A 20,452-nucleotide genomic window follows, 5' to 3' on the forward strand; every position below is an offset into this window, starting at 1 on the left:
ATAACTTTTTAATCTCTAAGGAATCATTTTATACCCAAAAAATGAATGTGTATTTGCTACATATTCTGAAAACAAATGCTGATCCTTGGAAGAATTTCCATAATGAATGCTTATTCACTGTGCACCATTATTAATTAGAAGGGAAAAATTGCTACAACGAAATAATCATGCATAGCTTTTCTGAAAGAAGCAACTCTTCAAGGAAAATAGATGACACATCTCTCTGCCTCCTTATTTTCGTTTTCTAGTCCAGAGCTTCTTCATAGCATTTTTCATCTCTGCATTTCTCAGAGTATAGATTAGGGGATTCGACATAGGGGTTATAATGGTGTAAAACACAGTCAAGGATTTATCAATGGGCAGTGTTGAAGGAGGTCTCACATACATAAAAATGCAAGGAACAAAGTAGAGGACCACCACAGTGATGTGAGAGCCACAGGTGGATAAGGCTTTGCGCCTCCCATCCTGACTAAGATTCTTCAGGGGGTGCAGGATGACCCCATAGGAGATAAGCAAGAACATAAAGATGACCACACAGATTGCCCCATCATTGGCAACCACTGTGAGGCCAATAACATAGGTGTCAGTTCAGGCAAGTTTTAATAATGGATACATGTCGCAGATGAAGTGGTCTATGACATTGGGACCACAGAAAGGAAGATTGTAAACAAAGAGAAGTTGAATTACAGCATGCACAAAACCCCCCATCCAGGCCAATAGCAACATCAGAACACATACCCATTGGTTCATGATTGTCAGATAATGCAGGGGTTTGCAGATGGCTACATAGCGGTCATAGGCCATGACAACTAGAAGCAAAATCTGAGCACCACCAAATGAGTGTCCTATAAAAAGCTGACTCATACAAGCTTGGAAGGAAATGGTTTTCTTCTCATAGAGTAAGTCTATAATCATGTTTGGAGTTACTGTAGTTGAATAAACAGCATCCATAAATGATAAGTAGCCAAGAAAGAAGTACATAGGGGCATCCAAGCTTGGGCTGACCACCACAGTCCCAACAATGAGTAAATTGCCTGCCATCGTCACAATGTAGATGAGCAAGAACACAACAAATAATATTTTCTGACCTTGTAGGCTCTGAGTGAGCCCCAAGAGGACAAATTCAGTCACATTGTTCCTTTGTTCCATATGTCCTTCTGTGCTTCCTTATGTCAGTGGTCAGACTGCACTGTCTGCAAATATAATTATTACCAGTGACTTTATGAAATTTGGGTTAATTTATTTATGCATTCCATAAATAGGCCAATAGACATTATGATTTTCTTTGTTTTCTTTATTGATTTATGCATATATGCATACATTGCTTGGGCCATTTCTTCCTGCTGCCCCCTGCGGCCTCCCTCTCTCCCCCAACCCCCTTGCTTATAGACAGAACATGTTCTGCTCTTTTCTCCAATTTTGTTGAAGAGTAGACATAAGCAATAACAAGAAAGACAGCGTTTTTGGTAGTTGAATAAGGATAGCTATACAAAGAGATTCCTAGCACTGCTTCCATGCACAAGTGTATTACAATCCAAATTGACTCATCTCTACCTGATCTCTTCACTATTTCCTGGTCACCTTCCTATATTGACCTCTGTCATTTTAAGGTTACTGTATTAACTCCTCTGCCTTGGGCATATCAAACACTTCCATGTTTTGGGTTTCCTTCCTTTCCCTATTCCTCCTGTGTTCCCTTAGAGTGTGACCCAAGTCTAATAATATTACTGCAGTTGTTTTAGATCTAAAGTCTGCATATGAGGGAAAACACAAGTTTTGGCTTTCTGAGCCTGGCTAACTTTGCTTAAGATGATGTTCTCCAGTTCCATCCATTCACAAGTAAATTCCAAAACTGTCAGAGATTATAAGACTATAAGACTAGCTAAAGCATGTGTCCTAACTTCAGCATTTTTGCAGATTAGTGAAGAGAGAAATAGAAATTAGAAATGTGGAAAATGAAGAGACTATGAGAAAATGAGTCTGCCCCAGTCAGCTTCCCACCTGGTTTGAGCAAAATTTCACACCTAGCTTATACTACAAACATTAAAAAAAAGGTGGATTAAAGGTCTAATGTAAAACTAAAGAAAGATTTACTCTATATTTACTTTCAAGTTAATAAAGAAGATATGACATTCTACATTCAAGAGTCACGAAAATCTCAACTACTAACTGAAATCCCAAGTAAATATATTGTTTGAGAATTCTGCAAAGCATACCATAAAGTAAATAAACAGAGAAAAACCTAGTTGATTTTATCAAGAGATTTATAAATACCTGCCCATTAAAATATTTTCCAAACAGTTACACTTGAAATTTGTTTCTAAGGACACTGAGACTAATGCAGATATGTTTATTCTGAGTTTTTGTAATGTTAAAATATCTAAAGCAGGGTCACACATTTGACTCAATACACATATATTATAGCAGTCACAATGGACCTGTAATGGGTCTGATTATCAGAATCACCTAGAAGATCTCTTAAAAGGTTTTAAGTTCCTACACACCAATGTACTATTGCAGAATGTAAAGTGTAGTTCAGAATCTTGCATGTAAGAACAGTTTCTGGGTTACTTGCATAAGGAGACAGTCATTCAGTCCAAATTCTGGATTGTGGTGCCTTCTCCTTGGTCCTAAATGATTCATTCACTGAAAACAGACAGCAGAATGACATACTGCTGGAGTTTGAAATGTTTCCTTCTGACCAATTCTTATAATGATTGTAGAAATTCTGATTCATCACAATTTCAGAAACTAATGTTGCTTTTTATATTATCGAAATTTTTAAATGATTATCAAAAATGTCCTCTCACCTCATCAATTCTGAATCTTGATTATGAAAAAAGAAACTCAAAAATTTGTCTTAACAACAAATATTAAATAAGCACTTTAAGGTTGAAAAAATGAATTTTGTGGAAAGGAAATCATGAATCTTAAGATAAATATTTGTAATGTGTGTTTTATTCCAATAAAGTGAAAAATGAAATAACCTTTAAAACATTTTCATTCTCAGTCAAGAACACTGGCCTGTCTTCATGTAGCATGACTTTAGGTTGCCTAAAGGGTAGAGAATCTTAATCTCTCTTTGATCTTGCTTTGAAACTCAAGCATGTGAATACTGATATAGAAAAATACTCAGAAAAGGGCAGAATGCTGTGGGCACTTTATCTAAATATGAGCTGCTGAACACATTGCTTAATCATTCAATTATTTCATCTTCAAGGGTGATTTTTCTCTAATTAAATTCATTGGCACCTCAACCATAATTCTGTGAGTAGGCTATGTATCTCCAGAGATGCCACAAGAAAAAGAACACTGTGGAACAAGATTTACAGAAACATAAATCTGGGGGAAAATATCATAAATGAACAAATTAAGATAAAAATCATCAAAAACATAAAGTCCATTAGGGGAAGGAATAAAATATGTGAAAACTCTCTTATTAAAATCATGACCTACAAAATATATGAATTTAGTGAATGTATAGTTTAATTTAGGGTCTCAGTTGATGTCTGAACTTACAGCCAGAATAAGAGGAAAACTTATTTCAGAACACATCATTGAACACTGCATTCAAATGCAGACAAAGCAAGGTTTTACCCTAAGAAAAAAGGTCATGATTATCACATAGTTTAAAACAGGTAATTTTTGTGTGGTTAATAACAAAAATTACTGGAATTCATGCAATTTAATAGCGAGAAAAAGTGGAAATATTGAGGAAAATGTCCTGTGTATTAGTATTGGAGTAGGGAAAGAGAAAGCAGGTTTGAGATTATGCTACAAATCCCTAAATGTTATAGAACATTCATCAAAATAGATAATACATGGTCCAGAACATAGATTGCTGTGTATGTCACAGTACTTAAATGATATAGAATCCATATCTGATAATAAACAACTCACCTCACCTAGAAACTGATGAGAAAACATGACTAAATTTTCTCTAATTATTCACAAATTAAACAACATAAAAAATTTGAAACACAATACTCTTAACTGTTAATCTCTACTGAAATATATTCCACAGGTAAAAATGACTTCACAAGGATTCTAACCTGCAGTGACCAGTAGTCAGATTTTAGTAGTACAAGCATTATTTTTCTATTTTTTTTAAGCTTTTCTCAGCTTCATTGTTGTTAATTGACAAATAGGAATCCCATGTACTCAAACAGCTTGAAGTTTTCGCACATGTATACATTATGAAATGAACAACACGATTGAGCTAATAAACATATCTCTCACTTTAGATAATTGATGTTTTCTTTCTTCATTTATTTCATGGTTAGAAAACTTCAGACCTATACTTTTGTTAAATTTGAAAGATAAAATATGTTCTTGTAAACTGCAACTATGCTATATATTAAAATGCAGAAATCACTTACCTTACATATTGAACTTTGCAGCTTTTTATATCTTTCCTTTCTTCATAGACTCTAACAAGCACCATTCTGCTCTCTGCTTCTGTAAATTTAACTATTTTATATACCACATAAGTGAGATAGTGCATTATTGATTTCTCTTTCTGACAAATAACATAGTATAACGTCCTCCAGGTTCATATATGCTGTCACACACCAGATATAGAGAACACAGGAAAGCAGTACTCAGGGATGCTTATTGCATTAAAAACCTACGTTTAAAAAATATCTCAGCCAACTACCAGTAGCTCATGCCTATAATTCTAGCTATTTGGGAAGCTGAGATCAGGATAGTAGTTTGAGGCCCAACTGAGAAAATTGTTTACAAGATCCTGTCCCCAAAATAACTGTAGCAAAATATACTGGAGATGTGGCTCAAGCAATAGAGTGCCTACTTTGTAAGCACGAAGGCCTGAGTTCGAACCCTGGTTGGACCCCTCCAAAAACGTGAAATAAATTACCAAGTCTCCATCATAGGAATTAGATAGAGATGAAATACAAATCAACCCAAAGATGACAGAAGGAAGGAAAAAATAACGTTTAGAATAGTCATAAATCAAATACTGAATACAAGAACAAAAGAACAAATTAATAATCAAAAATGATATTTTAAAAGGACAAACAAAATTGACAAATCCTCAGATGTCTAATTAAGAAAAATAGAAGAGAAATTCAAAGAAATAAATCAGAATAGAAGGACAACCTATTGCAACAGTAGATTCAGAAATGAGGAGGATCTTAAGTATTCTCATAGACAGTCTTCACCAGTGCATCTTTCATCAGGTTTTGACAATGACCATGAATATCCACATTTTATATACATACAACAATTGACTCAACAACACAGCTACAAAGAACTCATGTTTAGAACATTCAAAAAGAATTTAGTGCTCATTTAATCATTAAAAATGAAAATTATAACAAAGTATCACTACACAGTATTTCAAATGCCTAAATTAAAAATAAAATAAATCCTCTGCAGTAGCAAGTTCTGGTAAGGCTAAAGAGAATCTGATTTAGTAATTGTCCTAGGCCATACACTAATATTTTTCAAAAATGCTTTGGAAGAAAGTGAAGTTAGCATCAGATTTGAGAACAATTCTTGGTTTAAATAGCTAAATGACTCTTCTAATAGTAGATAAATCAGTTGTTTACTAGTTGGTAAGACATTTCTTCTCTAGTCCTTTATGGAATTTGTCGTTTCTGAGTTTCTCAGTGTTTCATCACGGAGGTAGGGGAAGGTAGAGGTATGATACATAATCAATGATTTGTCAGTGGAGAAATATTATAAATGGGTTTTGATTGCTCCTCTGAAATATGTTGTCTGTTCTAGTCATGGCACTGATATACAGGTTGTAATGACCATTTCTAAGAAACACATTTTTATAGGGAAATGCCACAGGCATCACTACTGAAGATATGTATAAATCAGTTTCCTCTACCCACTTGTTAATATTCATTTTCCAAGTTTAACTAGTACCAAAATAAAATTAGAATAGATGCATTAGAAAATGTCAGAAATAAATTATTGTAGAACAAATACACTTATTTCATAGATCATTATTTATCTAGTAAATCCAAAAAGTTAATTGAAAAATCTATCCTTAATAAGAATTAAGTAAAGTGACTAAATTCAAGGATAAACTTTCTTGAATACTAGTGATAATTACTTACAAAATACAATGTAGAAAGAATATTTTGGTGACCCAACTTGCAAAACATAAATTCAAAAGATGTGACTGTTCAACATGAGTAAAACAAAATGAAAAGAATTAATCAAAAATCTCAAAAAGACATAAGTAAATAGACTTTATGTTCCTCAATAAAACAATTCAATCGGGTAAAGATATCAGTTCTTTACTACATTAATTATACATTTAATGCACTGTCAGTAATAACCCCAGCAGGTTTATGAAAATCTCATAAATTATTTTGATGTTGGAAAATGTTGTTTTAATAAGTTTTGAGCTGTAGACCTTTTATTACATGTCAAAATCTTCTTACATGATCTAGACCTAAAATAACAGGAATAATTGATTGATCAAATAAAGATAATTTAGAAACACTGTAAATATTTGCATATTAGATATAAATTCACAGCTTGTCAGATTATGGAAAGGGGTTAGAAGTTTTGAAAATGTGTTGAAAATTATAAAGAAATAAAACATACTTATAATATTAAAAAACACATATCCAAGTTTAAAAGGGGCATGTCTGAATAGACATGTCTTCTCAAAAGAAGGCATACAAATAGATAACAGGCACATGAGAAAAGGCTCAAAACAATAAAATGAGACAAATGAGAATTAAAGATAAAATAGCCACGAGAACATGAGAATAAGTATGTGGAAGAGACATCTACATAATATATGTTTATTGCAGCAGTAATGATAGTAACCAAAATATAGATGAGTCTAAGTGTTAGCGTAAGGAGAATGTGGCAGATACACACAATGGGATGTTACTCAGTTTTTTTTTTTTTTTATTATTCATATGTGCATACAAGGCTTGGTTTATTTCTCCCCCCTGCCCCCACCCCCTCCCTTACCACCCACTCCACCCCCTCCCGCTCCCCCCCTCAATACCCAGCAGAAACTATTTTGCCCTTATCTCTAATTTTGTTGTAGAGAGAGTATAAGCAATAATAGGAAGGAACAAGGGGTTTTGCTGGTTGAGATAAAGATAGCTATACAGGGCATTGACTCACATTGATTTCCTGTGCGTGGGTGTTACCTTCTAGGTTAATTCTTTTTGATCTAACCTTTTCTCTAGTACCTGGTCCCCTTTTCCTATTGGCCTCAGTTGCTTTAAGGTATCTGCTTTAGTTTCTCTGCATTAAGGGCAACAAATGCTAGCTAGTTTTTTAGGTGTCTTACCTATCCTCACCCCTCCCTTGTGTGCTCTCGCTTTTATCATGTGCTCATAGTCCAATCCCCTTGTTGTGTTTGCCCTTGATCTAATGTCCACATATGAGGGAGAACATACGATTTTTGGTCTTTTGAGCCAGGCTAACTTCACTCAGAATGATGTTCTCCAATTCCATCCATTTACCAGCAAATGATAACATTTCGTTCTTCTTCATGGCTGCATAAAATTCCATTGTGTATAGATACCACATTTTCTTAATCCATTCGTCAGTGGTGGGGCATCTTGGCTGTTTCCATAACTTGGCTATTGTGGCTACTCAGTTTTATAAAACAGGAAATCTTATTTGCAACAACATGCAAGAACATAAAGAACATTCTGTTAAGTGGAATAAATCAAGTACAGGAAGACAGATTCCACATAATTTCAATTATGTATGGAATCTACAAAATTCTGAATGCAAAGAAGTAGAGAACAGAATGGTGGTAGAGACGGGGACAGGAATGAGAGTGTGCTGGTCAAAGGTTAAAAATTTACAGTTGACAGGAGGAATTAGCCCAAGAGTTCTATTGTACTACATAGTGAATATAGCTATTAATAATGAACACTTAAAAATGACTAAAAGGGTGTATTATAAATGTGCTCATCACAAAAAATGCTAACTATGTGAAGAAATGCATATGCAAATTAAATCATTCTGAAATATGTGTATATTTCAAAACAATATGTTTCAGGATATACAATTTTTCTTGATTGATTCTTGCTATATTTAAAGAAACATATTTTAAATAAAATAAAAATTTCTATGCATTAGATGAAATAATAATAGTGTTTAAAAGAAACAAGACAGAGATAACCTTCTGATCGTATAAAAAATGAACAGTTAGTTCACAGAACAACTGAATAACTACAATAATTAAAAATAAGGGAAAATAATCTATAGACAAAACATATAAACACACATTTCATATTAAATGTTAAAAAGTCGATGCCCAATAAACATATAAATACACTCAACTTCAGTTGCTATAAGGAAAATCACAATCACAATTAATAACAGTTTTGTAACCATTATATTCAAAAAAGTATCAATATCTTGGACTATGAAGTTTTGGTGACGATGTAGACAATGTTACAGTTGTTCATTGCTGGTGGGATTGCAATTTAGGACAATACAATTATCTATAAAAGTTTATGAAATTACATCATAGTTAAAATATATTCTTCAGGATGTCTAAAGCATCTTAATATATAATATAAAACAGGAAATAATACCTAGAGAATCACAAATAGGAGAATCAGGTTCCAGGCTGGCCTAGGCAGAAAGTAAGAACCTATGTCAAAAATAATAATGCAAAAGGGGTTGGTGGAGTGGCTCAAGTGGAAGATTCCCTGCCTAATAAGTACTGAGTTCGACTTCAACCCTTAGAACTGCCAAAAACATCAGAAACTACTTAATGTACAATATAATTTTTTATAAAGGTAATAAGTAAGAAAATATAATTGGTATGTTTTAAGAATATATATGTTTTCATATAATCTATTTTAACTATGACTAACAGATTATTATTGTGATTATCTATGGGAGAGTTAGAGGAATTGCAACAGGATAGAATACAAAGTATTTTTATTTATTTTGAGAATATTCTATGTAACATGCTAAAATATTGATGATTAAATTTCAGATAGTATATATGAATAAAATTGTGATATGACATTTAAAAATAAAATCTCAAATATGTATCTTCAGTAAGAAAAGTACATTAGATTTGTGTATCCTACATATCTACCAGTGCTTCTTATCCTCTGACTGACATTAGGATAATAGTTAATAAATTGTACTGTATCTTGAATTTATGACAAATCAGTAAGTTTCAGAAACACTTCACACAAAAGCAAATATTTGGGTAACTATGTGATATAATGAATATGTAAAATTTGTTTCATTTCAGTAATATTTTTATTATCTACATATATCACATACAAAAACATGGTATACCTACATATATACAGACTATGACTTATTTCAAAAAACACAAAAATTCTATAAAGTATAATTGGTTTCCATATTGCAATCAAAATAATTCAATCTTCTTCATGGTTTGTGATGATCTATGATGATAATAGACAAAGAACAAACCTTTATTATTTTAACATACAAATGTAACAAAACTTAATTATACCAAATGCATGCTTCATAAGTTTCTAATTAAAATATTGAAGTTCAATGCAACATTTAGGAAATATGTTGTTTATGTACATAAACTCAAATTTCCTTTCTTATTTTCTGCATCAATACCTAGGAAAAATAAAAAACATTCTTTGGGAATCTAAAATTTACACGTTTACTAGTGAAGAGTATCATAAAACTGTGTTTACGCTTGGCCTACTATGTTTTTCTACAACCATCTTTCCTGTCATTAAGAATTTGGGTCTGACCTTATCAACACCTGTGTGCCATTTAACAAAACTGTTAACTGAGAAGCTTATTAACTAAACTGAATACCACCTACCCTCCAAATGCGCTGAATTGAAAATACATAGATATTGACCTGATTGTTAGAAGTAATCCTAAAACAGTACAAGTGCATACATAATAGAAGTACATAAAATTCCCAATCAGATAGAATAATGAAAGACACAATTTATCAACTACTTTATTAATCCCACAGATTAATGAAAGTATTAGTCACCCATTTCTCATGAAAGCAGGTGATAGCAAATTAAAGAATTAAACATGGAGAGATAGTGTATAAAAATTGTGTGGAGATTAACAATAGCAAAGTTGGAAAAAAGTTTAACATACATGAAAATATGGGAAACAAAAAAAAACACAATGACAATAATGTGTGAGCTATAAATTGACTAGGCTTCTTGCCTCCCTTCCTCTCTGTGAGTCTGAAGAGAGGTCAAGATGATTCCATAGTGGATTAGGAGAAGGATAAAGACCACCATATAGGTTGCTTCACCATTGGCAATAAGAGTCTGGACTATAAAGTAAATGCCAGTGCATGCAACTTTCAACAATGTCACAGATGAGGTGTTCAATGACACTGGCACCACAGAAATGGAGATTTAACACCAAGAGAAATTGAACCCTTGAGTGTGCAAAAACATCCTGCCTAGGCGACCACTAACAGGAGGATGCAAACCCATTAGTTTGTGATTGTCAAATCACTTTCTGTAGTGCTACTACAGAAAGTTGACATGCTGATAGAACAATGAACATTAACATTTAAAAATCACTATTTAGGTGCCAAATTAACTAAATTATTTACCAATTAACTTAGATGATACTGAGATAATTTAAGTGCTTATTTTCTACATTTAAAAAGAAACACTATGATCTAAACTCTTATAATATTAAATTTAAAAAGTAAAGACTCAAGATGAATTTAGCTCTGTTTTATACTTCTTATAATAGGGAAAATACTTGTACCTTTTATTCACCTTCTCTAATTTTCTATAAAATGGATCATAATCTCAAAGGATAATTAATTCTTTGGTGATTTTTCAAAAATGAAGATAAACATTTCTAGAAAACACATTTAAACTACTTCATCTTTTATAAGAATTGAACTGCCTATTTTATAATTCAGATATAATAACAATTTTGTTCAGTGTAGAGGATACATTCTTAATCTGCCTACAATTAACTTTCTACACCAGAGATTTTTCATAGCATTTTTCATCTCTGAATTTCTCATGGTGTATATTAAAGGATTCAACAATGGCGTGGTAATCATAGAAACTACACTTAGGGATTTGTCAATGGTAAAGTTGGTAACAAGTTTACAATACATGAAAATACAGGGAACAAAAAAGAGCACAATCACTATGATGTGTGAGCTACAGGTTGAAAGCACTTTGTGCCTTTCTTCCTGACTATGAGTTTTGAGAGAGTTTAGAATGATTTGATAAGAGATTAGGAGAAGGATAAAAAAATGACCATAGAGATGATCCATCATTGGCAACCATAGTGTGGCCTATAAAGTAGGTGTTAGTACATTCAAGTTCCAACAAGAGCTACATGTCACAAGGAAAATGGTCAATGACATTGGGGCCACAGTAAGGAAGACTGCACACAAAGACAATTTGAACAACAGAGTATGTAAAAATTCCAGCCCACAAAACCACCAATAGTAGGATACAAACTCTTTGACTCATGATGGTCAAATAGTGCAGTGGCTTACAAATGGGTACATAGCGATCATAGGCCATCGCCACCTAAAGGAAGACTTCAGCACCACCAAAGAAGTGCTGAATAAAGAGCTGCCCCATGCAGACTGGGATGGTAATAGGTTTTTTTTATCATATAGCAAGTCTATAATCACCTTGGGAGAGATGGCCATTGAATAAGCAGCATCCATGACTGGCAGGTACTTGAGGAAGAAGTACATTGAGGACTCCAATGAGGGGCTGGCAAGAACAGTCACCATAATGAGCAAGTTGCCCAGCATAGTCACAATATAGATGTGTAAAACCATGATGAATAAAGCTTCTTGTACATCAGAACCCTGAGTGAGGCCAAAGAGGACAAATTCTGTAGCATTGTAACTATGTCCCATTACTCTTCTGTAAGACTTGCTTTGGAAATAAATGCTAAGGAGAAAAGAATCTGCCATGAGTTTGTGAGAAAGACCATGTTGATGATTTTTATCTTTCATTGTTATGTTGAAGTTCATCAGAGATATTGGTCTGCAGGTTTTGTGGTGGGGTGTGTGTGTGTGTGTGTGTGTGTGTGTGTGTATCTATACATGTATACTCGTGTGTGAGAGTGTGTGTGAATGCTTGTGTGGTATGGTGCCTACTCAAGTTTTGTTAACAAACTAATGATAATCTCTTCAAATGAGTTTGGAAGTTTTTCTTCCCTTTTAACTGTGTGGAATAATTTGAGAAGCATTGCTTTCATTTCACCTTTGAAGACTTGGAGAATTCAGCAGTGAAGTCATAAGCTACTGGACTTTTCTTTGTAGAGACTTTTTATTACTGTCACTTATATTTGTTTTTGGTATATTGGGTTCTTTTTAACCTCTTCTTTAAGTTATGATGTGTCATATTTGTCTAGAAACTTATCTATTTTTTCTAGATTTTCCTGTTTATCAGCATAAAGTTCTTTAGAATAATCCTTAATAAAGCCTTTCAGTTTTTGTGGTATCATTCTTTATCATCTAGATTGTACCTGTTTTTGTTTTTCTGTTCTCGCTAGTCTTGCTGAATTTGTCAATTTTGTTTGTCTTCTCAAAATGCAAATCTTTACTGTATTGACTTTGTATATTTTTGGATCTGATATTTATCTCTGTTCTGATATTGTTTTTATTTCTTTCTACTGAATCTGAATTTGGATTGTACCTACTTTTCTAAGTTCTAGAAATATATTCTTAGTTCATATATTTCAAATATTTTCTGTGTTGTTTATGCATGCACTCATTGTAAACTTCTCTTAGTACTGCTTTTGCTGTAATCCACAGTTTTGGTATGTTGTGAAGAAAAATAAATATAAATAAGATATATTTGTATAATATATATTTATAGTATATAATATATATTACATTTATGTGTATGTGTATATATATATATATATATATATATACATATATTTATATAAATGAGCATCAGCATATATTCCCAAGGCAGGGAATAGTATCTACAATCAAAAGTGACACAGTTCCTTAGACGAAACATAGGATTTTTACTGGTGGTTAAAGTAGATTGCTACAAACATCCATGTAGTTCTCTAAAATAATGTTCCACAGAGTAATGTGGAGGAGTCCAGAGAGAGATCCTGACTCATGCCGTTGGTCTCATTATCAGGCACTTTGAGAATGTTCAAGGAGCACCCAGACACCTCAATATGTAAACAAAAAAAAAGACTTTGAGGTGATCTTTTGCAGCTATCACAAAAGTTATAAGAGTAACATCTTCAAGTCACATTTCAGTGGTTTCCAGTAGTTTGCAGAGTGACTATGTCAGATGTAGCTTTTGCTGCATTATAGACCTAAACAATTATCATCACATTTTACATATCTGAGGACTAATATTCAGGTACAGATATAAGAAAATGAATTAAAGTCCTTTTAGAAAATATATAGTATGCCAAGTCTAACAGTAAAACAGGATCTCAGAGAGATGAGCAAGGTATATGCAGCTGCATTTTCCTTGGAATTATTTGTTTAAATGATAAGCTACATATTTTATGAATAAATGGATACATAATGAAATGGTGAAGTTAAAGATCACTGTAGCTTTGGATGGGCCTGTATAGAGACCTAGACAGAGATACACAGATATAAATGTACAGGAGATAGATGACACAATTCTCAATGTGAAATGTAGATGTCCCTCATCTCATAGACAGATGTTATAATAAGTCTGGAGTTTATATGATAGTTGTACTGCAGACCTTTGTTTTAAATGCCTATTAGAAACAAATATAATATCTTGAAAAATATTAAATCATTACAAATCTCAACTTATTTCCACATGTGCATTTCTAAGGTAATATCTTAATAAATAAATAAATATATAAACAAATATATTAAAGTATGTGAAAATCGTATGAAGCAAGATACAATTGCCATAAGCAGAATCATTTAAAATAACTTGTAAATTAGCCACATATTCTATGAGTGGGAGGTTTATTAAAATAAAAAAATCATAAAAAATGAAAACAATAATATTTAATAATTTACCAGTGTGAGTTTCCTTGTGAAAGAACTAAACACAGCATTAATATATAATAACTGAAATTAAGAATTCAGAAGATAGTTTTAATAGCTGATTATCTACAGCTGAAGAGAGAAATAGTAGTATATTATAAAATTTATCAGCAGGGAAATAGAATAAAACAGAGTAAGATAAAAAATGTTAACAAACAAAACAAAGGACATAGATGATTCAATATTTGGACTACCATATTTTTAATCAGGAAAAGAGTAAGATTAAACAAAATGCAGGAGAAAGAATAACTGAAAACATCATGGGTGAGAATTTTCCTGACATAAAGGAGGATACCAATCCATATTATGCATGCATGAGAGAAAAATTTCTAAGCAAAGCAAAATAAAAAGTACATCAGAAGAAGCAAAAGTAACCAGCAGAAGGAATTCTGCAAACAACAGTGATTTGACAGGCATCTGACTTCCAAACAGCAAATACAGATGTCAGATTGAATGAAAGACCAAACCTGTAAATCATAAAGTCTATATTCAATATAAATCTTATTTAAGAGCTAAAATGTAGTCAAATTCTTTTTAATAAAATGTGACTTCAGAGATTATGCCCAAAATATGCCTACATTGATATAAATTTTTCAAGCTATATACTTCTAGACATGTTGACAGAATTCTGTTATAACACAGAAACAAAATACATACTTCATTGAATATATCAGTGGCCTACTAATGACATATATATAAATATGAGTTTCAAGATAGGAAGAAAACATGATTTTAAAATGTTAAATGAAAAGGGTAAAAAAATAAGGACTATAGACAGTATAAAACTTTATTTTATTTATAAACAAAAAGAAAAAGAAAAAACAGGTTTACAAAAATGGTGATTTTTCATGAATTTCAGAAGGTTCATGCATTAAATTTATCATTATAGGCTTGTATTTTTCTAGGCTCACAAAATCAACTTATTCTAATTTCACATATGATTTGGTGATTTAAATTAATTATATTCTTTATAGGAAGAAATGATTTTCTTCAAATTGTCTTGTTTGTAACTCATGACAAATACCCAGTCAAGATTCTCTGGGGTCTGATTCTCCAAGGTCATGCAGTTAGATACAAAATAAACAACATGATGCCTAAATAAGATGTCTCCGTATAACTCAACTTCACAGACCTTATATGCTGCTCATGATTTTCTTTTACAATAGCAAAATTTTTTAGCCTACATTTAGTGGCATATATTTTGAATCGATCTCCCATTGCTTAATTACAAAGTAGAAAAATTTGTATAGATGATTTCATTCTTGAGAATTTTTTTAAAGCTAATTTAAAGTGTCTTTATAAATGATTCTGCAAAGGGTATCTGGGCTCAGCATCCGTGGCTCGTGCCTATAATCCTAGCTACTCAGGATGCAGAGCTCAGGAGGACGGAAGTTTGAAGCCATCCCAGGCAAAGAGTTCGCAAGACCCTATCTCGATAAAAATCATCACAAAAAAAAGGGCTGGTGGAGTGATTCAATGTGTAAGTCTTGAGTTTAAACCCCAGTATTCAAAAAAAAGAAAAGAGTGTCTAATATGAAATTAATAATCTGAATGTTAAATTTTAATTCTGAGATGGAAAACTCTGAAATCAGAAATACAGTACTTTTGTGAAAGAAATACCTCGGTGAACCTAGTGACAGTAGCATCCATTTTTTTCACCCAAGAGTTAGAATACAATGTATTGAATTTTGTTTCCTACAACCTCAATAACTTTGGTTTGATTTTGACTTTCAACTTTAATGGTATAAATTAATGTTATCTAAGAATCGAATTGGATATCAAAGTAAGATTAATCATCCTTTCTCAATTTGTAAATATCACTTCAGGAATGATAAAAATTATAAACCTTAGAGAAATATAGGCTTAATATAATACTTTTTTATTTTAAAACCATGTAGGTGTAAGAAAGTAAAAGCAGGATACGTTTGACATCTGCATTCATGACCCTAGCTTTCTGGAGGAGTGTGGCCTGGAACTAGTCACTAACAGATTAGATAGTACTTTGAATTAGTGTGAAAACACATGTCATGCTAGCTGGAAGGGACATGTGATGAAGATATTAAATGTTGAAAGAGTATGTTTTATGCATGAAATATTGAAAAAGCTCTGTTAGTGAATAGAAGGAAAGCTGTAGAATGTGAATATATCATGATATTAGGGATTGTGTACATTCAGATAGAAATGCTTAGATTACATGTGTTTTGTAAAGATCATTAAAAAAATGTGTTAGGTTTACCAACATACTAAAATAAAATTTAAATAAAGTTAATCTGGCAGAGTGGGAGTAGACAAGCCAACTTAAGTTCCACTGATTTTAGCTGAATACATATAATATGGTTCAGGAACAAAGTTGGATATATATTTTGAATATTTCCTTCATTTTTTTCTCTGTAATGCCATTCTCACAACCTGAATCTGAGATGCAAAGGGAATTTGAGGGAGCAAAACAAGAAAAAGAAAGAAGAAAAAAAAGTTCTTATGGTTTAGACACTGGAGAGGTATAGCAAACAAATGACCAGTTAGAATGTAATCAAAAAGAGTAGTGTTCTTTCGGCCAATCTTCCCCATTTCTTGTTTTCTATTTGTAGCAGCCATGATTTCTAAACTAGTAATTGGTGTTAATTCTAGGAATTTTTCATACACTTTCAATTGTAAGTAAATTCATTAAAACAGAATTACAAATAGGAGGAAAAAAACTAACTATTGCAGTCATTTGAAACAATGCAAAAACAGAATGAGATGTTTTAAAATACCTAATTTGAGATACTACTTATATATAATGATATTATAATAATTGTGGCAGTAGTAATAATAATAATGAGGGTAATGGTAATGACTTAATACTTATTGAATCATTTCTACGGAGAGTTTGAACATCTTGTGAGAGTCACGTATGAGTATGCTATTTAAGGAGAAATTACAGTTAGGCTAAACTGTTCCGAAGTCTAAGATATTTCAAAGTTCATAATCTCAACAAAACACTTTAAATAACCCACTAATAAGGCTTAACTATTTAGAAAAATCATTTTCAGTATTTGAAATGATGTTTGTCTGGTGGAAGTATGTTGAGTTTTTAATAAACCAGATAATGAAGCATTCATGCAGAGAAAAAGGCAAATAGTTGTGATAAATGTGATGATTCAAACAGTACTGTAAATACAATACAAAAAAGAAGTAAAATGCTAGCAACTCATAAAACTAAGATTTTGCTTTGTAAAAATTCATTGCAAATATACTGGAGTTTTCAATTATAGACAGTAGCAAAGAAAGGCTTGGGTCTATTTGCCAATTTAACACTAATTATCATATTCGATTATAAGTAGGGTTTTATGGGGAAGAATATTGGTTGAGGGTCACAATGTAACAAACAGGCCAGAGTGCAAGAAAAATATTAATAATTAAAGTTGATTCAAAAGAATTAGTAATCTATGTTTACTGATTGGATTTGTGAGAAAATAGTGGGAAATTCAGTAATATTTAAACTGGAAAAGCTAAGAGCAACAAATATTTATTTTTGGAAATAAAATAGAGGCTACAGTATTAGGGAAATAAAATAGAGGCTACAGTATTAGAACCTTTTCCTGCACAATATCAAATCATAGAGCTCTGAAGATGTAAGCTTTAATTTAGGAAAAAAGAAGAGGAAACATGGATTAAAGCTATAGTTTAGGGTTACAGTGCTTGCCTGACCTGCACAAACCCCTGTATTAAGTTCCCAGCTCTAGAAAACAAAAATAAGAAAAAGAAGGGAAAATAAAATTGCTTAAACTGAATATGATACACATAATAAAACAGGATCATTGTTCTTTTGTCCTGCCTTAGTACTTGTCCTATCCTTGTCTCAGAGACTTTAGCTTCTTGACTTATTTAAAAACTAGCCTGCACCTATATTTTTAATGAAATTCTAGTGCCAAATAATATATTTATCTCTCAGATTTATGTGACTTCCTCATAGAAGTACTACTACCTATTTCCATACTCCTAATCTGTAAGTTTCCAAATAAAGCAAAATAAACTTCTGTATTTAATGAAAACCTTTTTTCCCAACTATGATAATATAGGATGTTAAAAATGAGTCGAACAATGCTGTTGGTATTAGGGAACTCTGTGTAAGAAAAATTAGCTGTTGTCAGTTATCTAGAAGCTCTTGATCTTGTACAATTGTCATGTTAGTAGAATATAGGGTCTATCTTATTTCCAGTTATACTTGAAATTATCCCAGTTTTCAGATGTGGAAATGACAGAAGGTAACTATTTGTGTTCCTAACTAGGTTCTAAAGTCCAAGATTTATTAAATTGTGTTTTATCAATGTATTTTATAATACATATCGTTCACTGTTATACCCAGCATGGAAATATTATTTTAAGTTTTTTAGAGTTCATTTCTATGGTTTCTTACTGTTGTATATTTTATCTTTCGTTATTGATGATAAATAAAATTTGGTATTCCTCTTTAAAGATATGTATGGATGATTAGGAAGACAGAAAGATACATAGATTTAAACAGTAGAAATAAATTAATACATCATCCCAATCAAATGCTAATTCTTTAAAAAACTCAATGAATACTCTCACATTCTGATTTTGAGGGGAATTAGATGAGATTTTAGAGCCTTTACAGGTGGTGACATCATAAGAATGCCATTGAAAATTTGAATTATTGATGTTTTTTGACTTGAACTATGAGAGTCCACATGGAAAATTCCCTGCAACTTTGACTAAATATTTCTTGACTCATAACAGTGAAATGTTTATGTTGAATTGGTTATGGCTCCTCTGTACCATTTTATTTATTTTTTAATTGAATAAATGTTCTGCTGGTCTCTTCTCTTGACAGACGTAATATCTGGGTAGAAACCTATTGTTAATTTTCATAATGGAGGATCTCTTTTTTTCTTTTGAGCCACCCATTTTTATATGTACCAAAGCTAGGAACTAAGATGTATCCCTGTGCTTTTCTTTCATAATACCCATTGTGTGTGCTGTCGATGATGACTCATGATGAATGCTTTGATTTTCTCCAACAGAACCAAACTGCAGGACGGGAGAAATCAAAGTGCTGAAGTCAATTTTTAGTTCTTGGGCTTTTCAGAATTTCTAAACACCCAGATGCCATTGTTCCTGGTGTTCTTCACTGTCTATGTTATTTCTGTGTTGGAAAACCTAAGTATGATTTGATCATCAGGATTAATCCTAAACTCCACACTCCTATGTACTTTCTTCCTTGGCCATTTATCCTTTGTTTATTTTTGTTGCACCACTGTAATTGCACGGATATTGTTAGACATCTTGCTTGGGGAAAACAAAATTGTCTTCTTGTGTGGATGCACGGTACAATTTTGCTTCAGATGTGTACTTGTGGTTATGTGAATGCTTATGCTAGCAGTGATGGCCTATAACCGGTTTGTGGCTGTGTGTAATCCACTGCTCTACACTGTTGTTTTGCCTCATAAACTCTGTTCTATCCTGGTTGCTGTGAGTTATTTTGTGGATATAGTGTGTGCTGTGACACTCACTATTTTCTTTCAAAACTGTCTTATTGTTGATATAGCCTGTTAAGTCACTTTTGCTATGAGATATCTGCCATCCTTAATGTAGCCTGTACTGATACCTCCTTCACACAGCTGGTGTGTTTAATCATTTTCACATTCAATGAAGGCTGTGGTATCCTTATCATCCTTATCTCCTGCGTTGTCGTATTTGTCACTGTTATCAGGATTCCATCTAAGGGAGCATTCAAAAAAGCCCTCTCCACCTCTGCCTCCCACCTGACTGTCATCTGCTTCTGCCATGGGGTCATTCTTGTTCTCAACTTGTGCAGAGATCTAAAAGTTCATTGCTTATTGTCAAAATATCCACTCCATTTTACAGCGTGGTGATTGCCATGGTAAACCACTTACCTACAACCTAAGAAAAAAGATGTAAAGGAGATTATAAGGAATTTAATCTATGTCAAGGTCCTTCCTCATTCATTTTAGTCACACAAACACACCTACACAAGCATATCCCTAGTCATTTTGAAAATATATATATATTTTACACATCAGTGTTCTTTATATTTTTCAAAGATCTTTAACAGTGGTACAAAATTATTCAGAGAATTAGTTGGATAATTTATATACACCTATATTGATTAATTGCACTGTTGTTAGTTTTGAGTAAAAGAGGAAAAAAAGAAAGAAAATTCTGTTTTTGTCCCTTCTGGAATCTAGTGGGCTAAATAATGGTCCCTCTAATTATGTCCGCATTCCATTGCTTGGAACTTGTAAATAAATCTTCCCCTTATTTTACCCTTCTCTTCCCTTCTTCTCTTTTATCTTCCCTTAAATCTCTTTCTCTGTTTATTTCTCTGTCTCTCTGTCTTTCTAATATACCCTTATAGCAAATACTTTCAAAAAATTATAGTCCTCTATGTGTAGTTTCTCCAAAAACTAACACTAATATATCAAGAAT

General features: G+C 32.4%; 2 pseudogenes; both read right to left on the reverse strand.

Annotated features, from left to right (window-relative positions):
• Positions 1-231: 231 nt before the first annotated feature.
• On the reverse strand, positions 232-1,152 carry LOC141421677 (olfactory receptor 4A15-like; annotated as a pseudogene).
• Positions 1,153-10,868: 9,716 nt separating this feature from the next.
• LOC141416570 (olfactory receptor 4A16-like) lies at positions 10,869-11,848 on the reverse strand (annotated as a pseudogene).
• Positions 11,849-20,452: the final 8,604 nt, after the last annotated feature.

This window comes from Castor canadensis, chromosome 1 (assembly GCF_047511655.1).
Source record: "Castor canadensis chromosome 1, mCasCan1.hap1v2, whole genome shotgun sequence".
NCBI lineage: Eukaryota > Metazoa > Chordata > Mammalia > Rodentia > Castoridae > Castor > Castor canadensis.